This window comes from Lathyrus oleraceus, chromosome 5 (genome assembly GCF_024323335.1).
Source record: "Lathyrus oleraceus cultivar Zhongwan6 chromosome 5, CAAS_Psat_ZW6_1.0, whole genome shotgun sequence".
Taxonomy (NCBI): Eukaryota; Viridiplantae; Streptophyta; class Magnoliopsida; order Fabales; family Fabaceae; genus Lathyrus; species Lathyrus oleraceus.
In genome coordinates, this window is record NC_066583.1 from 173,789,405 (window position 1) to 173,798,744 (window position 9,340).

The 9,340-nt window shown below is 39.0% G+C and overlaps 1 non-coding gene across 1 annotated transcript; it reads right to left on the reverse strand.

Moving 5' to 3' along the window:
- Positions 1-8,389: 8,389 nt before the first annotated feature.
- Positions 8,390-8,496, reverse strand: LOC127088791 (small nucleolar RNA R71). Its single transcript, XR_007790607.1, has one exon. It is a non-coding gene; the product is annotated as a small nucleolar RNA R71 (small nucleolar RNA).
- Between the last annotated feature and the right edge of the window lie 844 nt (positions 8,497-9,340).

The following is a 9,340-nucleotide window of genomic DNA, read 5'->3' on the forward strand; positions in this document are numbered from 1 at the left end:
TTAAATTCCAGTCATTTATTATCCATTGTCATTTACATTTCATATAACTTGTTTATGTTTAAGTCCTTTTTCACTTTGCTCATTTGAGCCATATCTTGTGATTGTATATATTTGTTTGTGTGTTTTGATTTTGTTTATGGTCTTAGTACCCTAAAATTCCTAATAATAACAAAAACCCTAAAAAACATTTGGTGGACTGTTGGACTTGATATGAGCTTTTGGACTTAGAATTAGGCAACATTCCCTGTGCTAAAGGACTTGGCCAATGCCAACATCTGGGACTGAGCTGTCTTTGAACTGTGCTTTCATCTGATGCAAGACCTGAGAATTTCTTGGATTCATCTGCTACTTTGTCTTTGTGCTTAATTGTTATTTTGATCTTGTGTCTGATGTCTTGTTCTAAGTTGATCAAGGAATATTTCATCTGATACATTGAAAGACAATGAAGACTGCTAGCTAATGGAATGCTTGCTTAGACGTGGCAATCTTTATTTGATGCCTTTATATGTATGATGTCTAGATATTTCTCATAAATTATTGATCATTGCTTGATTAAAGTCCAAAGGAAAATGGGTTTTTATAGGACAATCTTATCTGTTGGATTGCACCCCATTGTCAGATCTTTACAACTCTTAACTTTTAATTTATGCTTAGGATAGCCTCTTCATCTCCCCCACTTCTTAAATTTCAAAATCTCTCTCTCTCTCTTTTAAAAAAAAATTCTTTTCTTGTGATTTCAAATTTAGACATTGTTTAATGATTAGAAACTTTGGCCTTATGCCATTGAATTTTCAAACTCTTTCTTAAATTAAATTTGTATATCAACTTAACCATATTGACTTAAATTTCAAAAGAAAAAAAGAACTAATAACTCCATTTAATTTTTTGGCCCTTTTATGCCTTTTCTTATTAAACTTTTGTTAAAAACAATTCACCAATTTATTTTAAATTTTCACCATGAACTACGAGGTTTTGATTTCTCATTTTTATGTTGGTACGTAGGCACGAGACTGAAGGTCTTCTTAAACACAAAAATATAATCAGTGAATTCTTTTCTCACCCCTACACTCTATTTTTTCTCAAACATCATTTATACCAAAGACACATGCACACATAAAAAATGGCTCTCTAGGAGTACCTAGGACACTTTGGGTGCTAACACCTTTCCTATGTGTAACCAACCCCCTTACCTGTAATCTCTGACATTTTATTAATTTTGATTTGAAAACTTCTTATCTTTGGGTTTTATTCATACTTTTTCCTTTTCCTTTGGAAACAATAAAAACACGGCGGCGACTCTGGTTTTATTAACGTCAAGTTTATCCATAGCTTGATGGTCATGAACTTACCGCTATAGAAATTAAGTGGAGACTCTGGTAGGGAGTAGTCCTCGGTGGGTTTAGCTTACTTTTTATGTGTATATATGTGTATATTTGATGTTTGTATATTGTTTGTGTGATATAATATGTCTGTTGTGCTTGGTGATCTCTGAGTGGTGAGATAAGTTCTTACCCGAACTTGAGTGCGATTAAGATATGAGGATGGTATAGCCATGTTAAACTTGTGTGGAGTAGTCCTTAACAAGTTGGCTTGAGACCCATCTACTCAGTGGAGACCTCTTTGGAGTTACTGACATCACACAAGTTATTTGTGGATAGACATTACTTTCTCTTATTTGGGGTCTGAGAAGCTGAGGACCGTAGAACATTTAACCCAACTTGGCATTTTTAGGACGTAGTGCGGAGATTGTTCAGGTGTAGACTTGATCACAGTTGTTATGCGATACTACAGTCAGACGAGTTTCTCTTGAGAATATTATGGGTTGATGAGTCAGTCATCCTAACCTATAATATCCGATAGATGAGATTAAGACTATGGGAACTTTTTAGAACATGATCTACAAACTTTTATCCTTAATACTCCTTTGGGATGGTTCTTAACCCGACTCCATGCTCGTGACTCACAACAAACCCTTTTGATTCTTGGTTGATTTGATCAAGTCTTGTCAATATCAATGGAACTTGGGTGTTGATAAGGTGAAAACCATAATCCACCAAAATGGATGATTGATCTTGATGATGACTTGATCCATCCCTTGACCTTTGTTTGTGTTTTCCTTGTGTGTGATCCCTTGTTTGCGATTGTTGCATTCATGCATACATGCGCATCATAACATTCATCATAGAAAATAAATTTCAAGGAAACTGAGGTCTTATTTGCAAATATTTTCAGACCATGGATTATGGACGAAGGAACACTAAGAAGTACAGTTTCAAATGTCCTGATTTGAAAGAGCTAAGGAAGTTGTCATCCTTTATATTAGATCCCTTGTACTTCAAGCAACATCATGGGAAGCTTTTGTCTGTGTTATCTACTGATGTGGTTGAAGGACTTCTGGGTGTCTTGGTTCAGTTCTATGACCCTCTTTATCGGTGCTTCACTTTTCCTAATTATCAGCTTGTGCCCATGTTGGGGGAGTATTCCCATCTCTTGGGAATACCTGTATCTGACAAAGTACCCATTACTGGATTGGAGGAGATTCCCAGATCTCATATCATAGCTGAAGCTCTTCATTTGAAGAAATATGTGATTGATGCTCATTTGGTGAAGAAATGAGGTATTCTTGGTTTGACTTATAAGTTTCTCATTGGTAGGCCTACTGTTTTTGCTCAAGCCGATAACATGGATGCTTTTGAAGCCATCTTTGTGTTTCTCATCTATGGTTTAGCCTTGTACCCTAACATTGACAGTTTTTTTGATGTTAACGCCATTAGAATATTCTTGATTAGGAATCCTGTTCCTACTCTGTTGGGTGACATGTATTTCTCTTTGCATTTGAGGAATTCTAAAGGTGGTGAGACTATTGTGTGCTGTGTTCCTCTTCGGCATGAGTGGTTTATTTCGCACTTGCCTCAGACGCCTGTTTTCATGGATAACTGACAATGTCTACGGTTCTCCCAAAGACTTATGTCTCTCACTAATGATGATATTATTTAGTATGATTCTGCATTGGGTAGCTTGGAAATTATTGACAGTTGTGGTGAGTTCTCTAATGTGCCTCTCATTGGTACACAAGGGGGAATCAACTACAACCCAGCATTGGCCCGTCGTCAACTTGGGTTCCCCTTGAGAGATAAACCTAATAATACTTAGTTAGAAGGTCTATTTTATCAAGAGGGTAAGGATCCCCAACTTTTGAAGAAAAGGATGGTACATGCTTGGCATAATGTGCATAGGAAGGGGAGATCCGAGCTTGGTTCATGCAACTGTGTAGCTTTGGAAGCTTACACTATTTGGGTGAAGAAGAGAGATTTGGAGCTGAAGATGCCGTATGCTTGTGAAAGACCTATCTCTGTGGTTGTGGATGAGCCATCAACTCTCCCTAACCAAGATGTAGAGGAGTTGGAAGACGCACTTGCCAAGATGAAGCAAGAGAGAGATATGTGGGAAGAGAGGTTCCCTGCTTTGAACCGAAAGCATGAAGAGTTGCAGCTTGAGTCTAAGGACAAAAATGCACTTATTGAGATTCTTGAAGACTGCGCAGTGAAGAGATAGAGAGAGCCAGAGAGTTTATCTTTCTCTAGCGTGCCTCAACCTTCCGGTGCATGAAAGAAGATTGTTGATCAGCTATTCCTCGAGAAAGATCAGATGAAAGACATCCTTTGAGTCCGAGATTCAACGCATCTGAAGGAAGTATGCACCCATAGCCAGATGATCTGATGGAATTTCTAGGGATCCTTAGGATGACATTTTCCTTTTCTCTTGTATTTGTACATTGGTTTCTGAAATTGTACTCAGTGTAATCCTTCCAAATTTTATGAATAAAAAGAGATTTTATGGTCAATCGAATTGGTGTTATTATTATTTGTATATATATTTACAAATAGGACTTCATAAGTTCCTTGAAATTAAAAACAATAAAAAACATTGCATTACATGCATCATTTGCATAACAGGTTTCTTCCGCCAGATGTCTTATCAATTCTTCTTCTGTGCATTCAACCAAGCTGACTCACTGCTATAACACCCGCACTAATCAGCCAAAGAGAATGGAGCATCTAGAGCAAGAGAACCGAGAGCTGAAGGATAAGATCGCCATACTTACGACACTAATGGAGTCTGTCATTGCTGCCCAGAATCAATCATCACCTTCTCCTGCAACTTCTCCTCCTCAGAGGATCTTTATTTCTGAGATTGCTTCTGCAACTATTCCTATTACTGTTGCCAGTCAACCCATTCCTGCCATGCCTATTGGATTCCCTTGGGGAATGCCACCAGAAGGGTATGCACCCACGTTTGCTTCTCTGCCGGTATCTAGCCCGATCATGTCAGTGCTTCCTCTGGTTGTTCACACTCTTCCTCGTGTTGAGGACACTATCTACCACTCTGAGCCGTCTGAAGGTCCAGATGTCTACGAGAAAATGGAAATGAAAGATCAATTCCTTGAGTTGCACAAAGAGTTGAAGACTCTGAGAGGGAAAGACTTGTTTGGAAAGAGTGCTGATAAACTCTGCTTGGTCCCCAATGTTAAGATCCCAGTGAAATTCAAGGTCCCAGACTTTGAAAAGTACAAAGGGAATACTTGCCCACTAAGCCATCTTATGATGTATGCCAGGAAAATGTCTACTCAAACTGATAATGATCAACTGTTGATTCACTATTTCCAAGACAGTTTAACTGGAGTTGCCTTGAGGTGGTACATGGGTCTGGACAGTGCAAGCATTCGTACTTTCAATGACCTAGGCGAGGCCTTTGTCAAGCAATATAAGTACAACGTGGATATGGTGCCTGATAGAGATCAATTGAGGTGTATGTCTCATAAGGACAAAGAGCCATTCAAAAAATATGCCCAAAGATGGAGAGAATTGGCTGCTCAGATAAGTCCACCTCTTGAAGAGAAGGAAATGACGAAAATCTTCTTGAAGACGCTGAGTTTGTTTTATTACGAACGTATGATTACAAGTGCCCATAATGATTTTACCGAAATGGTAAACATGGGGATAAGGCTAGAAGAAGGAGTCTGTGAAAGACCTTTGTCTAAAGAAGAGGCGCCGATTAGCAAGAAGTATGGTGGGAGTTTCTCTAAGAGGAAGGAGGGAGAAGCTAATACATTATCAGTGGGGAGGCAGAGGAGGCCTCATGTCAGAAAAATTTCTCAACCCCCTCAACATCAACACCAAGTTTCTTCAGTAATTCAAAAATTTCCAAAATTTCCAACAATCAATCAGTTCCAATTCAGCAACAACAACATCAATAACAACCACAATAAAGAACCAACTACTACAACAACAACAACAATCATCACCAATAAAATTTTGAGAGGTAGAAGGTCTCTTTTGACCCTATTCCTATGAAGTATGCAGAGTTGTACCCGTCTTTGGTACTCAAAAATATAATCCAGCCAAGAAATCCTCCACAAATCCCTGAGCCACTGCCACGGTGGTTCAAGCCTGACCTTCATTGCGCTTTTCACCAGGGAGCCCCTGGTCATGATATAGAGAACTACTATCCATTGAAATATGAAGTTCAGAAGCTGGTAAAGAGTGGTATGGTGTCCTTTGAGGACAAAGCGCCAAATGTGAAAACCAATCCGTTGCCCGCTCATGGTAACGCTTCTATCAACATGGTGGATGACTGTCCAAGGAATTTCCGAGTTTTTGATGTGAGATATATCCGTAGATCTTTGGTGGAAACGCATAGAACTCTATGTTTAATCAGTGACTGTGAACATGACCATGACGGTTGTGTCATTTGTAGCACGAGTCCCCGAGGGTGTATGATTGTCAAGAGAGATATTCAGAAGTTGAGGGATGAGAATGTAATCTAGATTCAGCAGTTGAGGGATATGAGAGATGATGTGAATGTCATTGTACCGGTGTTTAAGACCCCTGAGTAGGTAGTCATTCAATTTTATAGTAACAACATTAATGTCAATAAATCGGTATCGCCATTGGTAATACGGTTAGCGGGCCATGTCCCTTATGCATCTGATAAAGCTGTGCCATATCAATGCAATGCCATTATGATTGATAATGGTCAAGAGTTTCCTCTACTAGTCGCATATTCAGTGGTGAATATCGCAGATATAGCTAAGGTGACCTGTAGTAGTGATAACACTAAAATTTACCGTATTTTCGACTCCGATTTCACATGCATTCTAGTTGTTTTATTATCATTTTGTTGTGTTATTGGTATGTTTTCCTTTGTTTTCAGGTTTTTACTTTAATCGGAGCCCCGATCGAGAAAAGGAGCGAAAAAGAGCCAAAAACCCTAAAATTCAGCATTTTGTTCTTGTGGCCTACCCCATGGCTGGCGCCATAGACCCTGCCATGACGTGTCCAAGCTCAACTTCCCTCAACTCCCACGTTCCCCACTACTTCCACTAAGGCGCCTCAGATTGGCCTTGTGACGGGCGCCATAGCCTTGTGGCGGGCGCCACAAGAGGAAAATAGTTTCCCTCCCATTTTCAAGTTGAAAGGCATCCAAGTCATTTCCATCTTTTTACTTGCTTATAAATAGAAACTCGAATTCGCTTTTACAATCATCCAAACTTAGAGCAGAGGCAAACTCAAAGCAACTTTGTTTCACTTAGGCATATATTCAGTATTTTAAAGTGGTAATCGCTTCGCATTGGAGTGTTACCACAATTGTGTAATCGAGTCTGTGATAGAGTCTGTAATCGAGTTTGGAGCACTTTGGAAGGAAGTTAATCCTGCCGCCATTTTCATTTCCGCTTTGCAATTTATTCAACCCTTCGATTGGAGCAGGTTTTTATTACTTGTCTTTATCTTATTTATTTCCTCGCACTCGCTTTACTTTTATTTATTTCCTCGCACTCGCTTTACTTTCGTTTATTTCCTCGCACTCACTTTAAATTATTTACTTTCCGCACTCGCTTTAATTTTATTTATTTTCCCGCACTCGCTTTAAATTATTTATTTCCTCGCACTCGCTTTAAATTATTTATTTCCTCGCACTCGCTTTAAATTATTTACTTTCCGCACTCGCACTACTTTTATTTATTTTAATGCACTTTTACTTTACCATGTCTAGCTAAATTTATAAGGTTAGAATGTAAGGATCGTAATTGAACCAGTAATCCGTACAATTGTTCGTAGAAACACTTAAGGGCTATTTTAACTTTCAACTTAAGTTTTCCCGCACTTCAATTCCGTTGGGTAAGATCGAAAGCCGTCCAACGTCTTTTTAAACTTAATTGTTTTTAACTATTTCAAAAACAGCGAAAGCGCTTTGTCTAGTTCATTAGGTGTTTTTAACATTAAGAAGAAAAGAGATTTTAAAACTATTTTCGGACGTGTTTATAAGTTTAGAGTCTGGTTCGTGAGAACCTCTTTTGGTTAAGAAATCCAGGTTATAATACTTTTCAACTTAGTCAAGATACTATATTTCTTAAAAATAGGTTTACTACTCTAACGCAATGCGCACCTTTTTATAAGTGACAATAAGAGGGTTTGATCAGGGAGTATAACTCGGTTCTGAATACGCGAAAGCGACAGTTCCTGTTAAATTAGTTCTTTTCAAAGTAGGAAACACTGCCCATAAGTAACTCTATTAGCAAGTACTTGGATTATCAATTAATTACGTGAATTACATTCGACCCTATCTTTATTAATTATATCTTTATTTCAACACTTTACTTTTCATTGCACACTCCAAAAACACCTATTTCGATTGCCTTTGATAAACACCATAACAATAGATAACGATAGATTGACACTTGGTCTCTGTGGATTCGACAATCTTTTATATTACTCTGACGCGTTCGTATACTTGCGAAACACCGCATCAAGTTTTTGGCGCCGTTGCCGGGGACCAATTTCGTCAAATTTCATTTTCCTGTTGTTATATCGTTTAGACTTAGGCTATTTCCCGCCGGTCAATGCGAAGAACTCGCAGCATAGGAAGTTTAAGCTTAGTATACCCTCTGGCAGAACCTGAACGTTACGCTCGCGCACGTTTATTCTTTCATAGAATTAAGAGAGCTATGGCCGAAGATCAAAACCGAAGACCTCTTAAAGATTTCGCTCAACCATCTAATGAAGAACCTAGTTCTAGTATAGTAAACCCAACTATCCCAGCTAATAATTTTGAACTTAAACCATCCCTGTTGCAACTAGTGCAACAGAGACAATTCGCGGGTCTCGCCACTGAGAACCCAAACCAACATTTAAAATTATTTCTTCAATTAGCAGACACTTTTAAAACCAATGGAGCTTCTCCTGAGGCAATACGTTTAAGATTATTTCCTTTTTCCCTCAGAGATAAAGCCCTATCATGGTTAGATTCCCTTCCACCCAATTCCATTACGACTTGGGATAACCTTAGAAGAGTTTTTCTTGCTAGATATTTTCCCCCGAGTAAAACCGTCGTTCTTCGAAACCATATAACTAGATTTACCCAAAACCAAGGAGAATCGCTGTTCGAAGCTTGGGAGAGATATAAAGAGTTGTTACGAGCATGCCCACATCATGGTTTAGAAAATTGGTTAATCATTCAAACCTTCTATAATGGACTTCAATATAACACAAATATGACCATCGACGCTGCCGCAGGCGGTGCTCTGATTAACAAACCTTATTCTGAAGCTAGTGCCCTCATCGAAGATATGGCTCAAAACCATCAATCATGGGGAGTCGAACGAGCGACAGTTGAGAAGAAGGAAGCCCAAGGAGGAGTGCATGAACTAAGCTCTATAGACATGATGCAAGCTAAAATGGACGCATTAGCCCTCAAAGTTGAGCATATATGCATAAACCCGAATACTGTAGCCGCAGTTTCGTCGGATTGTGAGATATGTGGAACCAAAGGACACCAATCTGCAAAATGCAGGCTACTAAACGAAACCCACTCTGAGCAAGTGAACTACACCCAAGGGAACCCATATTCGAATACCTATAACCCTGGATGGAGGAATCACCTGAACTTCTCCTATAAAAACAATAACCCTATTCAAAATAATGCACCTCCGAGACCTAGTTATCAAGCCCCTAGATCAAATCAACCTATGCAACCTGTACCATCAAAGCTGAGCCTTGAGAAAATTATGGAAAATTTTATCACCGCTCAAACCCAACAAAACAAGGAGTTCATGAACCAAAACATTCATGTTAACGAATTGATTACTCAGTTAGGAACCAAGGTTGACCAAATAGTTACTCATACTAAGATGCTTGAAATCCAGATCTCTCAGGTAGCTTTAAACCAAGCCCCTCAGACTACACCTGGAGGATAATTCCCTGGACAACCTCAACAAAATCCGAGAGGACAAGCCAATGCCATTACCCTATAAAGTGGGAACGCTTATGATGAGCCACCAAAC